The following is a 15,208-nucleotide window of genomic DNA, read 5'->3' on the forward strand; positions in this document are numbered from 1 at the left end:
GTTTGCAACCCATGAAAGTGATTTCCCATGAATAGCACCAAATGATGCATATGAGCCACATTAAGAAGATGTTAAAGTAACTTATGATAAATTCATATTCCTTTAACAATTATCTACCTTAGGAGTAATTAAAGACTCATCACAGCTCTCAAAATCATCTTAGGCAAAAAATTGAAAATTGACTTCTCCTCAGCAGGTTTTCAACCCATGAAGTCCGCTTTCTGCAAAAGGAAACTCTAGAGGAAATAAAACAAGAATTGGGTCCCTAACTAAGATTCAGACTACTTATGGACCTCTCCAAACCCAAAGGAAGCAATAAGTCAAAAGGTAAAGTTAAAAGAAGGCCTGGGCAGAGAAATGAAAATTGTCTTCTCCTTGGCAAGTTTCCAACCCATGAGGGCGATTTTTTGCATTTAAAAGAAAACCATGTTTATAAGTGAATTAAGCTCACATCTCGTATGAAAAATGCCTTAAGATGATAATGGAAACAAACTAACCATTGCAGGAAATGATCTATTAGGTAGAATTTGGTTTGTCGAATATTTCCTTATGAAGTACTATGTTCATAACTTCCTGAAACTTAATGGGAAATGGGAAAGTAAGTGTGAGAGGATAGCAAGTTACTGTTGGGCCAACAAAACAATGAAAAGACACTGAGTTATCCATTAAGACCACCAAATTTACTAATTCAATGGATTTATCCTTTAATTCATTTGTGTGGCGCAAACCCTGAAGATCAATGGGTGAATTGAAACTCCTATATAAATGGAAACATAATAGTTATACAAACTACCACTCTTTCTTGAACTCTTATTCTATTAATTTTTACAACTTTTTCAAATAGCCCGTGTTTGTGCATTCGCTAGTCTTTTCTTCTTCTAGATTCAAAATTCAATTCATTCTCAGATAGAATGGTAACTAGATTTGTGGGCTTCGACAGGCTAAATAGAATCAAGTCCGCACTGCATAATTTCATGGACACTTCTCTCTATTTCTATGATATGCAAGACTTTGAAAAGAGAGTAAAATTAGAGCCAATTCATTCCATAACTAAGAAGCTCCGAGGATGTGGGCTAGTTAAAGTAGCCAGTTTCTCGGTAGTAGTCCAAGACCTAGAATTAATCTATGAATGCATAATCACTACAACTTGAATACCAGGTAGATTGTATTTCCAGATGGTACAATATTGATTTCTATTGATACACAAATAATGGTGAATTGTCTACAAATTCCAAAATGAGAGGAGTTTTTGAATTTGACAATTGGTGGAGCTATCTTTGAGTTTTCCACAAAGAAAATGGTCTGGAGAAAGGAGATTATGTAGACATGGTTTCAAAAGCCATGGAGCACCAAGATTAAGGTCCCTAAGACCCTTTTTGATACTAATACCAAACCTAAGATTGTAGACATCCTGGTTCTCATACACAGATTGAAAGGTGAGGTAGAAGCTTTAAATTTTGTTGAGCAATATTTTTTTTGGTACAAGTTATCTATTTGGATACCCAATATATTGACTAGGATCACGAGGTAAGTGAGAATCTATCCAATGCTCTTAGTACCATGAAGTTCTACAACACCTTCTATATGTCCTCTTTTCTGATTTACATGATAGCTTCTCTATAGTTATGGCTAGGCCTCCCAAGGGTAGAAAATTTCCCTGACAATGTGAAGTCCTATGAATTTTACCCATGTTTGTAGCTGGAAAATAATTATGTTGAATATATAAGACTTAATGAAGCATTTACAATGAGAATTTACAGGGAGCTCCAAGGATGCCCAGAGAGGAGATTCAGTCTAGAAGCAATGGCAACTATTAGTCAGTTTGGAAGCTATTTTATCCAGTTCTTGTCTTTCTCAAATTTGCATCTTGTAGTCTTCGATGGATTCCACTTGAAGCTACCAAGATATCCGAGTGACATGATTGTACTGATCGAGATAGTGAGGCAAGTAATCCAAGTGAACATGCTGAGCAGGAGTTTGAAGAAGAAGGGATATGAGTTCCCTATGAAAGTGGGAGCTTTTAGCTGTGAGTACCACTCTGATGCAAAGAATATGCTGAAAGATTTCAAGATGAAATACAGATTGGAAATCTATGAGGTCTAAAGGCCTATGTTCGACCCAAATGGGTATGCAAGGGAAGTGTTGCAGATTGGGAGTGTGATCAAGCACATCACCATGATTGAAGACTACTGGGTAGTTGTAAAGATGAATTTGAGAGTCAGGACTGTGCTTTTGCCAGATTCATAGTGGATCAAGTGAAGTTAAATCAAATTAAAATCAACGTTGAAGGAGTAGAGGATGACAATTAGAATATGTACAGTAATACATATCTGACTGTTAGTACCCAATATGGACATAGTTTTAAACTTCAAGTGTAGAGTTTTGAACCACTTCGAACTAAAGTTCGAGGTAATTCAAAGTAGTTCAAAATAGTTCAATTTTCTCATGCAGGTTTAGTGGTTTATTCTAAGAGGTTCACAGTCAATTTAGTAGCTCAGAGTATGATGTACATAATCTAGAAACTTGAGTTTCAACTTTCAGATTGAAGGGTTGGAGTAAAGGTTCAAATGCAATCCCAATGTTTTGTTGGTTTGAAAGGCACAAATAAGTTCTGGTCTGCAATGCCAAATCCATTTAGAGCTTTTCAAATAGAAGATTTCATTTAGAAACAAATGACCGTAGTTTGAAACCTTGTAAAATTGACATTAGCAAGATAAAGATGCAGATAATCAATGCTTATGGGAGTTAAATTCAAAAAATCCAATGAATAAAGAAAAGGGGATAATTGAATTTGATTCATGGCATAGCAACTTGAATGTACAATCACTTTGAATCAAGGTTCATATATATCACCTGGAATTAATGGCTAACATAAACATCGAGTCATATAAAGTCATAAAAGGGAATGGCTTCCACGAACAATAAAAAGTGAGGGGAATACAAAGAATCAGTTATTTAAACTGTTGGGGAATTGAAAAGACAAAGAAGGGCTTATTTATTGAAGATTTTCACATTACTTGGGGGTTCCATTTTTCCTTTCCATAAGGAAATTTTATGCTATTGTAGGAAGGGGATTCTAGTTTTATATACAGAGATTTTTTAGTTCTCCAGGGAAAAAGAAAGCAAACTTTGGAGCTGTGGTAGAACATAGCTTTTCTTTGCTAGACTTTGTGTAGTTATTAAAGGGAATTTGATTTCAAAATCTAATGTATGGGAGAGTGTTTTCATTTTCTTCTAGATAGTAAATCTGATGTAGCATGTAATAAGATTTGTATAGCTTTTTACATCTTAAAGAAGGGAGATTTGAAAGATAACTGCAAACTAGAACTTTGAGTTTAGGAAACTTACTTTCCACTGACTGTTATCTTTTTGTAACTTTAAGTTTTTTTTAAGTGCATCTGAGGTTGCTATTTTCTAAACACATTTTGATATCAAGATCTCTTTGAAGCTTTGATTCTTCTTTTTCTCAAGAGGATGTAAACTATTCCTTTGATGTTTGGCCTTTGTAATATAACATACAATAAATGAACTTTGTGTAATCTACTATTTTTTGCTTTTCTTTCTTTTCAGTTATTAAGTTTATGCATCTACTCTGTGTTTACAGATAGGTGCTTGTATTCCTTTTGTATTTTCTGGTTAAAAGCGTCCATAATTAATTCATTGTATATCTCACATGGGGAGCTGTACCTGATACAAATCAGAGGAAGGTTATCAATCCAATGATAACTTGTCCAACTGTTGGTGCTGATTAGTCCTCACTTAGGCAGTCGGGGTTATATTTGTACACATATTCTTGGAGGACAATCTGTTCACTAACAGATTTTTGGTGACTCTACTAGGGATTGAACGAAGATTAGTATTTTTAATTGTTCTCTTGGTGTAGTTTATTATCTCTATGTGCAAGAGATTGGCAACTATGTGTTACAAATTTGTTAAATCCTTGATTTTGGGGGTTCTAGTCTGTATTATGGCGACAATTGCAACTCAGCCATGGGGGGCTTGAACTAGACCATTTGCTTTGTCCCGATATTTAACCTTACCTAAAAGATCATGGGAATACCTTCCCAAGTTTCATGGAGAAAAAACACAAGATTTGACTAATCACATCAAAGCAATTACAGTCGCATGCGAGATTCTTAGTGTGTAGGAAGAAGATGTGTTCATCAGGTTGTTTGTTCAAAGACTAGTGGGAAAAGTTGCGGAATGGTTTTAGAATCTACAAGATGGATGTATCACAACTTGGGATGATCTTATGGGGAGATTCCTTAAGAGATTTCAACCCACAATTGATTCCTATCAATTGTTGGTAAATCTTATTCAAATTCAGATGAAAGAGGATGAATCTGTAAGGGATTTTATTGACAGATTTAACTGGAGTGTTGGTAAGATTACTCTAGCCCACCAACCTATTGAAAGTAATCAGGTATGCTTCTTTATTGCTGCTATGGATGCTGAAGTCAAGTTTTGGTTACAATGCCTTGGAGTGCTAAATTTGGTGCAAGCACAAAAGAAAGCGATTAGGTTGGATGATGCCTTGATTCTTGGTGGTATGAAATCTATAAAGACTCCACCAATGAAAGAATACCTTTGTGGACAACAACACTACATTGATGAGGAAGCTACAAAGAAGAGGCATGTTCTAGAAGAAACCAAATCCACTCCAATGTTCCTTTTTTTCAAAATCTAACTATTTTTAATGATGAAGATTTCCAAGAACCCTTATTGGCTGAAGATGATGCTTTAAAGATGACATGATTCTACTACCCACATATTGAAAATAATGAGGAGTATGTTGCTCAATCCGAAAAACTAATGACTAGCTCGAATGTACTAGTTGCAAGTGAAGGACTTGTTGCATATGAGTCAAACAAAGGGTTACCAATGATTGCTCTTTTTCCAGAATGTCAAGGATGTATTTCTAAAGTTGCTAATACCCTCTCTGTTATTGATTCAGATAAGTGTGATATGGTGTATCAGCAAGAACAAAAACTGATGGATGGGGAAGAAGGGTATGGCATTCCTCTCTTTGAATCTTTGTCATTTGAATATATATCACAGCCAGAAGATACTCGCAATCTAAAGTAGTGATGAAGCAAGGAGATCTTTCAAAGAATATGGTGCATCAAACCATGCAATCTTTGATTTTGTTAACAAGCACTAATGATAAAAATCCTTCACAAGTTGAAACATCCATGAATTTTGATGAAGCGAAATTGCATACTATGGTACAACATTTCATTCCTACCATATTGCAACAAACACAAGTAGAATGGGAGGCATGCCATTTTTATGCTAAAGTTGGTATTCCCAAAGAGCAAGAGTTCCTGTAGTACATGGTTGTTGAATCCATCTTTGTAGTCATCACAAGATGTCTACTAATGTTGGTGCATTCTACATATCAGTCACTCTTCCACATAGGCATGTGTTTCTCTGAACCAGTCAATGGGTTCCCATGAGTGGATGAATACATTCTCAAAGGTATGGGCTACTAGCCTGTCTTCTTGTAAATAAGTTTTTGTGGTGCGTAGTTTAGTTTTTCTTGCTGCTATTTTGGGTTTAGTTTAGGTGTTTTGGCTTGTTTTCTTTGCCGTGCTCCCCTCTGCCCTCTTTGCAAGTAGCTCCTGATCTTCTTTTCTTGTTGACTCTATTTTCCCAGTGGATAAGGCACTTGTCTTTGCCAAAGATTGTTGGAGTTCTCTATTTTCACATAAAAAATAGTCCCACAGTTAGAGCTCCTGTTAGTACCCAATATGGACACAGTTTTTAAACTTCAAGTACAGAGTTTTGAACCACTTTGAACTAAAGTTTGAAGTAGTTCAAAGTGTTTCAAAATAGTTCAATTTGCTCATGCAGGTTTAGTGGTTTATTCTAAGAGGTTCACATTCAATTCAATGGGTCAGAGTATGATGTACAAAATCTAGAAACTTCAGTTTCAACTTTCAAATCAAAGGGTTGGAGTTAAGGTTCAAATGCAATCCAAATGTTTTGTTGGTTCAAAAGGCGCAAATCAATTCAAGTTTGTGGAACCAAATTTGTTTAGAGCTTTTCAAATAGAAGATTTCATTTAGAAAAAAATGACCACAGTTTTAAACCTTCTCAAATTGATATTAGCAAGATAAAGATGCAAATAATTAATTCTTATGGGAGTTAAATTTAAAAAATCTAATGAATAAAGAAAAGGGGATAATTAAATTTGATTCATGGCCTAGCAACTTGAATGTACAAGCACTTTGAATTCAAGCTTCATTTATATCACCTGGAATTATTGGCTAACATAAACATTGGGTCATACAAAGTCATAAAAGGGAATGGCTTCTACGGACAATAAAAAGTGAGGGGAATACCAAGAATCAGTCATTTAAACTACTAGAAAATTGAAAAGACAAAGGAGGGCTTATTTATTGAAGATTTTCACATTACCTGGGGGTTCCATTTTTCCTTTCCATAAGGATATTTTATGCTACTGTAGGAAGGGGATTCTAGTTTTATATAGAGAGATTTTCTAGTTCTCTAGGGAAAAAGAAAGTAGACTTTGGAGTTGTGGCAGAACAGAGCTTTTCTTTGCTAGACTTTGTGTAGTTATTAAAGGGAATTTGATTTCAAAATCTAATGTATGGGAGAGGTTTTTCATTTTCTTCTAGATAGTAAATTTGATGTAGCGTGTAATAAGATTTGTATAGCTTTTTACATCTTAAAGAAGGGAGATTTGAAAGATAACTACAAACTAGAACTTTGAGTTTAGGCAATTTATTTTCCATTGACTGTTATCTTTTCATAACTTCCAATTTTCTTTAAGTGCATCTAAGGTTGCTATTTTCTAAACACATTTTGATATCAAGATCTCTTCGAAGCTTTGATTCTTCTTTTTCTCAGGAGGATGGAAATTAGTCCTTTGATGTTTGTCCTTTTTAATACAATATACAACAAATGAACTCTGTGTAATCTTCTATTTTTTTCTTTTCTTTCTTTTTAGTTATTAAGTTTATGCATCTACTCTATGTTTATGGATAGGTGCTTGTATTCCTTTTGTGTTTTTTGGTTAAAAGCATCCATAATTAATTCATTGCATATCTCACACGGGGAGTTGTACTTGATAAAATTTAGAGGGAGATTATCAATCCAATGATACCTTTCCAACTATTTGTGCTGATTAGTCCTCTCACTTGGGCAGTCCGGGTTATATTTGCACACATATTCTTGGAGGACAATCTGTTCACTAACAGATTTTTGGCAACTCTAATAGGGATCAAATGAAGATCAATATTTTTAATTGTTTCCTTGATGTATTTTATTATCTCTGTGTGCATGAGATTGATGACTCTGTGTTATAAATTTGTTAAATCCTTTATTTTGGGGGTTCTAGTCTATATTATGGCGGCAGTTGCAACTTAGCCATGAGGGATTCGAATTGGACCATTTTCTTTGGCTTGGTATTCAGCCTTACCTAAAAGATAATGGGAATACCTTCCCAAGTTTCACGGAGACAAATGCAAGGCCCAATTGTTCACATCAAAGTAGTTATAGTCGCATGCAGGATTCTTGGTGTGCAGGAAGAAGATGTGTTCATCAAGCTATTTGTTCAAAGCCTTGTGGGAAAAGCTATGGAATGGTTTTAGAATCTACAAGATGGATGTATCACAACTTGGGATGATCTTAAGGGGAGATTCCTTGAGAGATTTCAACCCATAGTTGATTCCTATCAATTGTTGGTAAATCTTATTCAAATTCAGATGAAAGAGGATGAATCTATAAGGGAGTTTATTGAAAGATTTAACTAGAGTTTTGGTAAGATTCCTCTAGCCCACCAACCTACTGAAAGTAATCAGGTATGCTTCTTTATTGCTACTATGGATGTTGAAGTCAAGTTTTGGTTACAATGCCTTGGAGTGCAAAATTTTGTGCACCCACAAAAGGAAGCAATTAGGTTGGATGATGCCTTGATTCTTAGTGGTATGAAATCTATAAAGATTCTACCAATGAAAGAATACCTTTGTGGAAAGCAACACTACATTGACGAGGAAGCTACAAAGAAGAAGCATGTTCTAGAAGAAACCAAATCCACTCCCAATGTTCCTCTTTTTTAGAATCTAACTATTTTTAATGATGAAGATTTCCAAGAACCCTTATTGGCTGACGATGATGCTTTAAAGATGATAGGATTCTGCTGCCCGCATATTGAAAATAATGAGGAGTATGTTGCTTAATCAGACAAACTAATGACTAGTTTGAATGTACTAGTTGCAAGTGAAGGAGTTTTGCATATGAGTCAAATGAAGGGTTACCAATGACTGCTCTTTTTCTAGAATGTCAAGGCTCTACTTTTGAAGTTGTTAATACCCTCTCTGTTATTGATTCAAATCAGCATGATATGGTGTATCAGTAAGAACAAAAACTGATAGATGGCGAAGAAGGGTATGACATTCCTCTCTCTGAATCTTTCTCATTTGAATATATATCACAACTAGAAGGATACTCACAATCTAAAGTAGTGATGAAGCAAGGAGATCTTTCAAAGAATATGGTGGGTGAAACCATGCAATCTTTGATTTTGTTAACAAGCATTGATGATAAAAAGCCTTCACAAGTTGAAACATCCATGAATTTTAATGAAGTAGAATTGCATACTATGGTACAAAATTTCATTCCTACCATATTGAAACAAACACAAGTAGAATGGGAGGCATGCCATTTTTATGATGAAGTTGGTATTCCCAAAGAGCAAGAGTTCCTGCAACACATGGTTGTTGAATCCATCTTTGTAGTCATCACAAGATGTCTTCTAATGCTGGTGCATTCTGTGTATCAGTTACTCTTCCACACAGGCATTCATTTCTCTGAACTAGTCAATGGGTTCCCATGAGCAGATGAATACTTTCTCAAAGGTACATTTTGCTAGCTTGTCTTCTTGTAAATAAGTTTTTGTGGTGCGTAGTTTAGTTTTTCTTGCTACTATTTTGGGTTTAGTTTAGGTGTTTTGGCTTGTTTTCTTTGCCCTGCTCCCCTCTGCCCTCTATGCAAGCATCTCCCAATCTTCTTTTCTTGTTGACTCTATTTTCCCAATGGATAAGGCACTTGTCTTTGCTAGAGATTGTTGGAGTTCTCTATTTTTGCATCAAAAATAGTCCCACAGTTAGAGCCCCTATTAGTACCAAATATGGACATGGTTTTTAAACTTCAAGTGTAAATTTTTGAACCACTTTGAACTAAAGTTTGAAGTAGTTCAAAACAGTTCATTTTTCTCATGCAAGTTTAGTGGTTTATTTTGAGAGGTTCACATTTAATTTAGTGGCTCAGAGTATGATGTAAAAAATCTAGAAACCTGAGTTTCAACTTTTAGATCAAAGGGTTGGAGTAAAGGTTCAAATGCAATCCCAATGTTTTGTTGGTTTGAAAGGCACAAATTAGTTCGGGTCCACGGTGCCAAATACCTTTAGAGCTTTTCAAATAGAAGATTTCATTTAGAAAAAAATGACCATAGTTTTAAACCTTGTGAAACTGATATTAGCAAGATAAAGATGCAAATAATCAATTCTTATGGGAGTTAAATTCAAAAAATCTGATGAATAAAGAAAAGGGAATAATTGAATTTTATTCATGGCCTAGCAACCCGAATGTACAAGCACTCTAAACTCAAGCTTCATTTATATCACCTGGGATTATTGTCTAACATAAACATCGAGTCATATAAAGTCATAAAAGGGAATGGCTTCTAGGAACAATAAAAAGTGAGGGGAATACCAAGAATCAGTTATTTAAACTACTGGGAAATCGAAAAGATAGGGGAAGGTCTATTTATTGAAGATTTTCACATTACCTGGGGGTTCCATTTTTCCTTTTCATAAGGAGATTTTATGCTACTATAAGAATGAGATTCTAGTTTTATATAGAGAGATTTTACAGGTCTCCAGGGAAAAATAAAGAAGACTTTGGAGCTATGGTAGAATAGAGCTTTTCTTTGCTAGACTTTGTGTAGTTATTAAAGGGAATTTGATTTCAAAATCTAATGTATGGTAGAGGGTTTTCATTTTCTTCTAGATAGTAAATCTGATGCAGCATGTAATAAGATTTGTATAGCTTTTTACATCTTAAAGAAGGGAAATTTTAAAGATAACTACAAACTAGAACTTTGAGTTTAGGCAGTTTACTTTCCACTGAGTGTTATCTTTTCGTAACTTTCAGCTTTCTTTAAGTGCATCTGAGGTTGCTATTTTTTGAATAGATTTTGATATCAAGATCTCTTTGAAGCTTTGATTCATCTTTTTCTCAAGACGATGTAAATTATTCCTTTGATGTTTTTCCTTTGTAATACAACATACAACAAATGAACTTTGTGTAATCTGCTATTTTTTGCTTTTCTTTCTTTTTAGTTATTAAGTTTACTCATCTACTCTATGTTTATGGATAGGTGCTTGTATTCCTTTTGTGTTTTCTAGTTAAAAGCATCCATAATTAATTCACTGTATATCTCACATGAGGAGCTGTACCTGATATAATTTAGAGGAAGGTTATCAATCCAATGATAACTTGTCCATCTATTGGTGCTGATTAGTCCTCTCACTTGGGCAGTCAGGGTTATATTTGCACACATATTCTTGGAGGAAAATTTGTTCAATAACACTAAAAAAGTTAAGAGGCACTCCTATCAGCTCTAAGCCTTATGAGGATATTGGAGAAGAGCTAAATGCCATGATGGCTAGAATCATCAAAAGAACTAGGAAGTGAGTTGAACAGACCACAATGTGAAGAAGCTAAAGTAAGAGCACACCCTCTCAAGCTTCTCTAACATCTACCCCTACCTCCTCTTAAGTTGGAAAATCAAGCGTAACCTTGGCCATCACTCAAGGACTAGCTCAACCTCCAGATAAAAATATTCCTTTGATAAAAAATTGTCAAGATGGATGTTCTCTAGTGATTGGTGCTCAACCAAAAGCTGAGAAGAAAGTAGAGGAGCCAAAATATAGTGTTGTTACTCTAGTCCCCTTGATGTAGGCAAAAGGTGAATAACTAGGACTAAAGGCTCACCCAACTATCCAAACCACCTTGCTAGAGTTAACCCAATGGAAGCAAACATAAGGCACAAAACCAAGGAGAGAGAGAACAAAAATATCTTTATTGATTCATCAAATATCTTCATACATACCCAGCTGTAAGGCCTTCTGGGTTATGGCCAGATACAAAAAAATAACTTCTAGATCCACAATCCAGTTTTAAATTCACATTTCTAGACACATATAGCTTTCCCTTCTAAACTCTCTGAAATCTACCCTAACTCTAAGCCTAAGCACCATATTTATAATTGCCAAAATGGCTTACAAATCATTCTAGAACATAGAGAAGCCACAAGTTGGCTCTCAGCAAATATAACTACCTATACCAAAATTAAATGTGAGCAGAGTTGGCTGAAGATGGAACCAGACACAGACAACTCGACAAACATAGGGTAACTCAGTAGCAAATGGAACTCAGTAGTAACTGAAACTCAGTAGCAACTAGAATTCGATAGCAACTGGCACTTGGTAGCAATTGAAACTTGGTAGCAACTGGAACTTGGTAGCAACTAAAATTTGGTAGCAACTGGAACTCAATAGTAACTGAAACTTAGTAGCAACTGGAACTCAGTACTAACTAGAACTTGGTAGCAAATAGAAAATGGCACTCGGTAGTAACTAGAAACTTAGTAGCAATTGGCAGAATGAACTAAAGTGAAGGATTACAAGGAAACCCAAGATGCTCCTGTGTCAGACAACCACAATTGGAGAAATGATTCTCTTGAATTATGCAAGTGTCACAACCTAAGCTAAATCCAACTCAGATGGAGAAATCCATATAGCATCTTCAACTGGTTTATTCTTCCACTTCACCAAATATTCATTGTAATCTTTTCCTCTTGTGCTCTTACCAACTCTTTCATCCAATATCTGTTCAACCTCTTCAATTTTCTTTTTAGGATTATCATCAGGTACAACAACTTCATCATCTGACTCATGATACTTATATAAATCAGCAATATTGAATATAGGAGATATATCCATGTCATCAGGTAACGCAACTTCATAAGAATTACCACTGTCTAACTTCTTCAAGATCTTACAAGGTCTAAATTTCTTCATCTTACAATCTCAAAAGATGTCTTCCCTGTACTCCTATTCACAAAATTATTATATGCAAATTAAACTTGTGCCAATACCATCTCTCAATTACTTGGCTTATTCCCAACTAAACATCTTAAAAAATTACCCAAGCTTCTATTCACAACCTCTGTCTGACCATCTATTTGTGGATGGAATGTAGAACTAAAGTTCAACTTAGTACCCATCTTCTTCCACAAAGTCTTCCAAAGATAACCAACAAACTTACTATCTCTGTCTGAAATAATACTTCTTGGTAATCCATGCAATCTCACAATCTCTTTAAAGAAAAGTTCAGCAACATGCTCAACATATGATGTCTTCTTACATGGTATGAAATGAGCCATCTTAAAAAATCTGTCCACTACAACAAATATAGAATCATAACTCTTCACTATCTTAGGCAATCCAACAACAAAATCCATACTGATGTCAGTCAAGGGTTTCTCACAAAAAATAATAGGTGTATATGAACTAGTATTTTGACTCACTCCCTTTGAAACTTGACAAACTCCACAACTCTTTACAATTTTTTGAACATCCTTATACATTTGTGGCCAATAATACTTCTCTTTCAACAAACTCAATGTCTTATCAATTCAAAAATGTCTAGCTAATCCACTGCTATGCTTTTCCTTAATCAGGTCCAACCTCATGGAACTTCTAGGAATACACAACTAAATGCCTTTGAAAAACATACCTTCTTGGATGAAATATTCATCATACTTACTTATGTGGTCTATAAGATTTGGTGCTCTGCACTCTCTCCATGCCTCAAAAAAATTAGGATCAACATCATACAATTATTTCATTTCATTAAAACAAAAAACTTCAACCTTCATTTCAGTCAACAAAGAATGTCTTCTACTCAATGCATCAACAACTCTAATAGGAACTCCATTCTTATGCTTGATCACAAATGTAAAACTCTGCAAGTACTCAACCCACTTCATATGTCTCTGATTCAATTTATGTTGACTTCCCAAGTATTGTAAAGCTTTATGATTAGTATACAACACAAACTCCTTAGGAATCAAATAATGTATCCACTTCTTCAATGCTTGAACAATGGCATAAAATTCTTGATCATACATAGAATATTTCTTTTTAGCATCATTCAACTTTTCACTAAAGAAAGCAATGGGTTTACCTTCTTGACTTAATACAGCTCCTATTACATTACCACTTGCATCACATTCAACTTGAAATACTTTGTTGAAATCAAGAAAAGCCAATACAAGTAATTCAACAACCTTTTGTTTCAAAGTCTCAAAACTCTTATTGGCTCCATGTTTCCACTTGAATTCCTTTTTATCTTCCCTCATTATTTCAGTCATAGCATTACAAACAACACTAAAATTCTTTATAAACTTTCTGTAAAAGCTAGCCAAACCATGAAATGATCTTACCTCACCCACATTCTCTGGTGTAGGCTATTCCAAAATTGCTTTAACCTTATTAGGATCCACCTTCAATCCATCATCTGAAATCACAAATCCTAAATACACAATCTCCTCTTGCATAAAAGAACACTTTTTCAGATTAACCAACAACTTTTCCTCTTTCAATCTCTGCAATACTTGTATAATATGCTCAAGATGTTCTTCCTTAGTCTTGTTAAATATCATAATATCATCCAAATAAACAATCACAAACTTACCCAAGAATCTTTTTAGAACTTCATTCATCAACCTCATGAAAGTACTAGGTGCATTAGTCAAACCAAAAGCCATGACCAACATTTCATACAAACCATCTTTTGTCTTGAAAGTAGTCTTCCATTCATCACCTTTTCTAATTCTGATATGATGATAGCCACTCTTCAATTCAATCTTGGTAAAATACTTTGCTCCACTCAAACAATCCATTATGTCATCCATCCTCGGCATAGGAAACCTATATTTCACTGTTATCTTGTTAATGGCTCTAAAATTAGTACACATTCTCCATTCACCTTTCTTTTTAGGTGCTAATACAGTAGGTACAACACATGGAATCAATCTTTCTCTAATAAAACTTTTTTGTAGCAAGTCCTGCACTTGTCTGTTGAGTTCTTCATTCTCTGTAGGTGTCAATCTATACGTTGCTTTGTTTGGCTAACTAGCTCTAAGAATCAAATCCATACAATGACTTATACTTCTTACTGGAGGTAAACCATTAGGAATATCATTATCAACAATCTTTTCATACTCATTCAGTAATTCAGCAATTTGTACTGGTACTCTACTATCACTATCTGCTATCACTCGGTCATTACTAGCTTCTGCTACTCAATCATTACTACCAACATTCAGTCCTCTAGGAACTATGGAAAAATAGACTCGATTCTTTTCCATTTCCTTATCAAATTGTTTCCCATTAAACATGAAATTTTTTACAATAGTACAATTAACCTCATCTAGACTTTCAATGAAAGACAACAATGTTTGTTTCTTCCCATTTACCCATAGAGTATATTGATTCAATCTTCCATCATGTACAACATATCTATCATATTGCCAAGGTCTACCCAACAAAATATGACAACAATCCATTGGCATAATATCACACAAAACTTCATCAAAGTAATGTCCAATTTTGAACTTCACAAGGCATTGCTCATTACCAATATCTTATGCTAATCTTTGATCCATGAAACATGATAAGGTTTGGGATGTTTCAGCCTTTGCAACTACAACTTGGTAACCAGCTCTTCTAATGCAAAATTTGTAGAACTTCCACTATCAATAATCACCTTGCAGCATTTTCTAGCCATCTTACATCTGGTCTTTAAAGACTTCCCTTATTACATAAGGTTCTTCTCACCATCAGATTTTCTCCAGCCTCAGGTCCACTTGGAAAACCCTCATCATCTTCTTGAATCACAACATTTTTATTACCTTGTCTACTTTCAGAGGATCTACATTCAAAAGATCTATGTCCCTCTTTACCACATCTAAAACAATTACCTTGAAATCCAACTCTAGAATATGAATTACCTCTTCCTCGATAAGAATTAGTGCCTCCTTGATAAGAATTGCCACTTTTCCATTCGATCTTGCCTTTGTCATCATTCTTCCATTCAAATTTTCCTTTATCCT

The sequence above is a fragment of the Cupressus sempervirens genome, chromosome 2 (assembly GCF_028749045.1).
Source record: "Cupressus sempervirens isolate cs-2001-9-10 chromosome 2, ASM2874904v1, whole genome shotgun sequence".
In the NCBI taxonomy this organism is placed as follows: domain Eukaryota; kingdom Viridiplantae; phylum Streptophyta; class Pinopsida; order Cupressales; family Cupressaceae; genus Cupressus; species Cupressus sempervirens.